The following is a 6,648-nucleotide window of genomic DNA, read 5'->3' as shown; positions in this document are numbered from 1 at the left end:
TGAAATATCTCAGTCTGTGAGTGATTGGTGTTAAAACTTCCTGATGATTCTGATATTTATGTCCAATGATTAGTCCAGTAAACAGTTTGCAGCAATTATATTTGTCTTTCTAAACAAAAACCAGAAAAATGGTTTTAAGTCTCTTCAAGTTCTTTTTGCCTTCTTGGAGAGAAATCTTTACTAAGGCAGAGGGATTTTATCTCTAATAATTCACAGTGAAGGGGCCTTCTAAATTCATGCAAGATTTTCAGCAGAATTCATCATTTCAGCTTACTTTTCAACCCTCAGGGGCTTAACATATTGTGCTCTTCACATTTGGTTTTCGCCAAAGTCCTGAAGAGCATTAATGGGTCCTTCAGTTCCACTAGGTCATTAAAGCTGCACACAAATGCCACCAGCCGTCACCACTCAGACGTTAGGGTAGGTCTCAGTGTGGATCTAAAATAAACGGAATACGTCACTAATATTTAATACAGATAATCATCAGAGAAATTGAAGCTTTGGAAAATTCTCTCCCTCCCACCCGATTCTTTGTTTCCCCACTACTGTGGTTACAGTGGTTGAGTGTGCAGCTGGGGCAGCAACTGTGGGCGGAGGGGGCAACCGACTCCCTACACGTGGCTGCCCAGATGTGCTGCTCTCTGAGGGATGTGGTGCCTGCTCCGCTCAACAGCCTGGTCTCACAGTTCGCTGCCTTCAATAGCATTGGGGAAACAAAAGAACCGACAACCATCACACACTAATACATTAACTGGTTCTTGGATTCAGTCCTTTCATTTATGATTAAATGTTGACTAATTTGTGTAGACAGTGTCTATCAAAAGGCACAAGCTCTGGTAAATCATAGTTCTCCATGCCAGAACGCTGTAGAGGCTATAGTTGATTCAGACAAATCAAGTTAACTACCAGACAGTATGGTGACAAGGGAAAGCATAAGATGTGACAGGCATTGAGAAATGAACCATATTCTGGCTTGTAGGATGATGCCTTCCCACAAAACGTGATGTCTGAGGCTAGTCTTGGGGGATTAGTAGGGATTTAGTCAGGCAAAGGCCAGTAACTTATAGTAAGCATGCCAAGAGGTAAAGTAAGAAAGCTAGGCAAGAGATAAATAAGACAGGCTGAAGAATGGCTCCCAAAGACACCCATGTTCTAATCCTGGAAGTGTATCAATGTTCTGGGATTTTGTGTGTGTGACTATTGCAAAGATCTTGAAACTGAGAGACCATGCTTGATCATGAGAGTTAACTCAATGTTATTGCCCAGCCTGGTGTCTAAATCCTCGCCTTAGGTGCTGGGATCCTATGTGGGAGTCGGTTCATGTTCTGGCTGCTCTAGTTTCCATTCAGCTCCCTGCTGTGGCCTGAGTAGAGGATGGGCCAAAGTCTTTGGATCTAGAGAAGAAGGAATAAGTAAGTCACCTAAAGATCCAGAGAAATCTTGTTTCAGACAAGAAGAAGAAAAGCAAGTGCAAGGGTCTTGTGCTTTGGGAAATGTTTAGTTTAATAATAAGAGGTGATAACTGCGTGGACCACACCGTGAAGCATTACCTGAAACATTTCTTGTTTTTCTGAAGATACTGGGAGTTGAGGAATAATTAATATTTTGCTGGTTTATGGACCATGTACTACATATTTTCCGTGCTTATTTTCCATGACCACAGAAACTCAGCTTTTGAGCGAAGAAGCATTTGCTGGGCACCATCATTAATTTGAAATTCCAGGCACATCTTCACATTTCAGGGTATATCTAGCTTAGTGTAGTTCTTAAGTTTGTTGTAATATGGATCACATGGACTGTCTTAAAAACTAATGTGGATACTGAAGAGCCACACTAGAACAACTAAACCAGATGCAGAGATAAAGCCAGGAACCCCAGCAGAAATCAACTAACCAACCAACTACCAAAATGGGAGAATTCAGGAAAAGGGTTAGGAGAGGGATAATGGTCAAGAAACTGGTAGAGGAGACTATCTGGACATTACCTAGACACACACACACACGTACATACACACACATTTGATGTTAGGTATACAGAACGTACCTGTGGATAATTACCATTTACCAGGGAAGTGAGAACAATCAATGAGAACTAATAAATATAGTGTTTTTTCCACTTCTCTAATTCTTAACTCTAAAGAGGGAGAAGAGGAAGGTGAAGAACGGTTAGGCGAAGGAAAACAAGCAATTAGTTTTCTTTCCAAGTCCCTCTTGTCATAAGCCTATTACAGAAACATGTATGGCTTTGATTCAAATATGAAATTGTATTTTCAAACAAGATTGAATTAGGCTTTGGTCACTGAAAGGAATTTGCCTCAAGAGTATTTAATAGTATGCTTGAGATTAGTAATTGGAGAAATGTGAAACTAGTTTAATATTTATATCCTACTGAAATCAAGATTTCTTTGTAAAAGCTGATAGAAGACATAGGTGTAGCTGAAGATTTTTTTAAGGATGAGACCCCAAAGTACAAGCCGTAAGAATAAAAACAGACATTAGGACTGGCAATGTGGACACAGGAAGAAAGGCAGAAACATTTCGCTCTCATCCACCTTTCCCCTCCTGGTCCACCCCACGCCCGAAATACCCCGCTTATATCTGTGATCTTCTCATCTTTTAAATACAGTAAAAATTGACAAAAGGGATTATTTCAAATGAAGAAGCTTCAAAGGAGGCAATTGACAGAGGGAAGCGACTCAGTGGGAGGGAAGTTAGGAGACTTCAATCAACCAGACATTAGTATTCAAAACACAAAAGACTCCAACAACTCAATAACTATCAAAAAGTCTGATTTAAAAATGAGCCAATGAGCCGAACAAATATTTCCCAAATGAAAACATATAAATGGCTAATAAACGTATAAAAAAGTTCAATAGCACTAATTATCAGGAAAACGCAAATCAAAACCACTATGAGATACCACCACAGTGCAATTAGTACAAGGAAAATGTGGTATACGTGCACAAAAATTAGTACTCAGCTGTACAAAAAAAAAATGAGATCTTGCAATTTACATATGACTGGAACAGGAGGATATCAAGTTAAGTGAAGTAAGCATGACACACAAAGATGAATACCAATAACATATTCTCACTGATTTGGGAAAACTTAAAAAAATGACTTCAGAGATGCACAGAATGGCATACTAGCCACCAGCCACCGGGATGGCTGGGAGGTAAGGACAGTGGAAACAGGTGATATAAGGGCTCTGAAATACAGTTAGATGGGAGGAATTAATTTTCGTATTCTACAGCCCAGTGTGAGTACCATATTCTATAACAATTTATGCCATTTTTGAAAAGAAAATGGAGAAGAGTTGAAAATTCTTCAACTTGCAGAAAAGGTCAGCATTGAGGATATAAAAATGCTTGTTATCTTAACTTGATTATTACATTACATTAATTTGATTATTGTATTGCATACATGTGTTGGATTATCATTCTGTATGCCACAGATAAATAAAAATAGCCCTGGTCTATAAAAAATGAACAATTTAAACGTGAGGTTTACATATGATCCACTATTCTACTTACATGTGTATGGTGAAAAGAGTTAAAGCAAAGAATCACAAGTATAGTGGGACACCAGTATTCATGGTAGCATCATTTTTTTAAAAAAGCAGAAATTACCCAAATGTACCTTAGTAAATAAATTGAAAAGCACATTCTGAGATATATGTACATGAAGTATAATTTAGCCTTAAAATGGAATCTAATACATGATACAACATTGCTGAACTTAAAAAAAGACAGTAAGTATAATAAACCAGATGCCCAGGGTAGATTCTTTATGTTCTTACTTATGCAATTTACTTACAAGAGGCAATTTCTTCAACACAGGAAGTAAGATAGATATTATCAGGGAGAGGAAAATGGCAAGTAATTGCTTAGTGGGTACAGAATTTCTGCTTGGAATTCTGAAAAACTCTCAGAAATTTCACAATATTTGAATGCATTAGATGCCACTGACTTATAGAGTTAAAATGATGAAAATTACTAGTAAAAGAACATGAACTCATCCAATCAGTCACGTGTATACTCCAAATCATTTAAACCTTAAAGTGTTTTCTTGTCATGCTATTAAACAAACTGATGAAATCAAAACATGGAAAGAAAGGCAACAATCCATCTCCCAGGACTGCCTCAAATGCCCTGCTACGACTTGAGATTGGTATGTTGAAAAGACATTTCTAGCCAACTGGGGTGGAAAAGTGATAGCAAATTTCTGGAAATAAGTACTGTTTAGGAAGCTGAACCTTAGCTTTGGAGGAAACAAATAGAGAATCATTAGCCAGGGTGAAGCAGAGGGGCAGTGATCCTGGGAAATAAGAGAAGACAACCTGATGGCAGAGGAAGGAGACCCATGGACATGGGGAAGCAGCAGAAATGGCAGAGCAGTATTGCAGTGATGAGATACCCCATTGGTGGTTGGCGATTGGTGATCAGAGCTCCACCAATGGCCAGGTGGGAAGGGGAGTACAGCATGAGCTCAGGAGGTGAACCCAGGCATAGAGCTGCTCATTCTACTGATTTGTTTAATCTATGAGTAGAAGCAGAGTGGCAGATCCCAACAGTTGGGTACAGGAACAGGATGGATTTCACAGCCCAGACCCCCATCAGTGCCACATCAGGTGCCATGTTGTGTACCGAGGAAAAGGCTGTGGGGCTGGAGGGACAATAGCAAGCTGTGCATGTGCTAAGCCAGGCGAGGACTCACTTCTGGCTCAATGCATTGCACTTGTCTATGTGAAATACAATACCAACTTGGCTTCCTACAGGCTCCATCCAAGTTAGGTCTGGGTGGCCCCTAGTCCTGGCAAGAATATAACCATTGACAATCTAGTGATTTAGTTGGTGTCTCCTTAAATCCTGGAACTTCTTGAACTGAGAATGGGAGAGAGGTTGAGCAGGTAGTAGTGTAGCCACAGCATGGAATCACAGGTGGGGAGTGGTGAGTCAGGAGATGAGGCTATGGAGACCATTTTGGAAGCTTAGAACAAGATCCTAGCACTGAAACTAGCTAGAGGGAGTGGCATGAGCAACTGTAAATAAATAACCTGATATTTAATGGGATCAGTAAAACTGACTTATAGACCTATGGCAACACAGCTTAGAAACCTGCTATAAGGAGAAGAATCTGATAATCAGAATAACAATGACCAAGATCAAAAGAAGAGACAGAGCACAATGAATATTACTGATGCTTCCATCTCAAAGGAGCAAAAGCCTTCGTCAACCTCAGAGTTAACTGAGGAAGACATTGAGGAAATGGGGGATAAAAAATAAAAAGAAATGTTATAAACCTCTTTAATAACAATAAAAAGCACATATAGGAGTTCAAGGAAGTTAAGGAATATGTTAATCAGGATATGGTAACTCACAAATTAAAGCTGAAATATTAGAAATGAAGACCACAAGGCAGCAATTTAAATTTTTATTTCTTTTATTATTTTATTTTAAAAATAATAAAATGAGAGCGGCAGAAGAAACAATCTCTGAATTGGAAGACAATTTCTTCAGCAATGGGGAAACAATAAAAACGCCTGAAGAGGAACTAAGTTAAGCTAAGAGAAGCATTCAGGAATTAAGGAACACTATTAAAAGGCCAGATATAAGAATTATGGGAGTTCCAGAAGCCACAGAAAAAGAAACTGAATTTATAGCTGTATTCAATGATAAAATGATTGAGAACTCCCTAATATGGAGAAAGAATTGGAGGAACACAGAACTACCAATTGGGTTGACCAAAAGCAATCTTTGCTATAACATATCATAATCAAGTTAAATCTTAGGAAAAGATCCTTAAACATGCATGTGAAAAGATATCAGTTAACTTAGAGATGAACCATAATTAGACTCACAGCTGACCTCTTAGAGGAAACTGCAGGCCAGAAAAGAATGGAGTGACATATTCTAAATTCTAAAAGGAAAAAAAAATTGTCAGACCAGAATAACTTACTCAACAATGTCTTTTTTCCTGATGCAGCTTTCTCAAGTAACCAGGGAACCCTCATCTCATGTTTGGGAATGCTCCATTTAATGCAGTAATGCCTGCCCATTTCTATAGAAGTGGGAGATCTCAGTTTTCTCTTCATTGCTACTACCCATTACCAGGACCCACACACATGATGAGCCCTTGGTGCTACTATGCATAGGCTCATTTCAGCTGCAACCAGAGATAGGATCCGGGGATGTGTCTATGAAGACCAGTCTGGGGCTAGGAGGCCACAGTGGAGATAGGTAACTGGTTTCAGTTTTTTGAGGTGCCAGTCATGGCTGTGTGGCTTCTAAGACTGCCTCTTTGATCCATCCAGATACTCTCCTACAGCCTTTAATACATCCATTTTTTTGCTTGCCAGTGTGTGCACTGGCTGTTCCACTTCTTATCCAGCTTCCTGCTAATGTTCCTGGAAAGGCAGTGGAAATTGACCTAAGTGGTTAAGTCCCTGCCCTTACATAGGAGACCTGGAAGAAGCCTCTGGGTCCTGGTTTCCATCTGGCTCATCGTGGGCCTTTGAAATCATTTGGATGAATGACACAGCAGATAGAAGATTGATCTCTGTCTTCCACCCCCCACTGTAACTCTGCCTTTCAAATACATAAAAAAGTAAATAAAGCATCAAAACTCATAAAGTGTTAGATAATACCAT

This window comes from Ochotona curzoniae, unplaced genomic scaffold (assembly GCF_017591425.1).
Source record: "Ochotona curzoniae isolate NIBS_2020 unplaced genomic scaffold, NIBS_Ocur_1.0 contig_2754, whole genome shotgun sequence".
Lineage (NCBI taxonomy): Eukaryota > Metazoa > Chordata > Mammalia > Lagomorpha > Ochotonidae > Ochotona > Ochotona curzoniae.
This window is presented reverse-complemented; position numbering follows the sequence as displayed.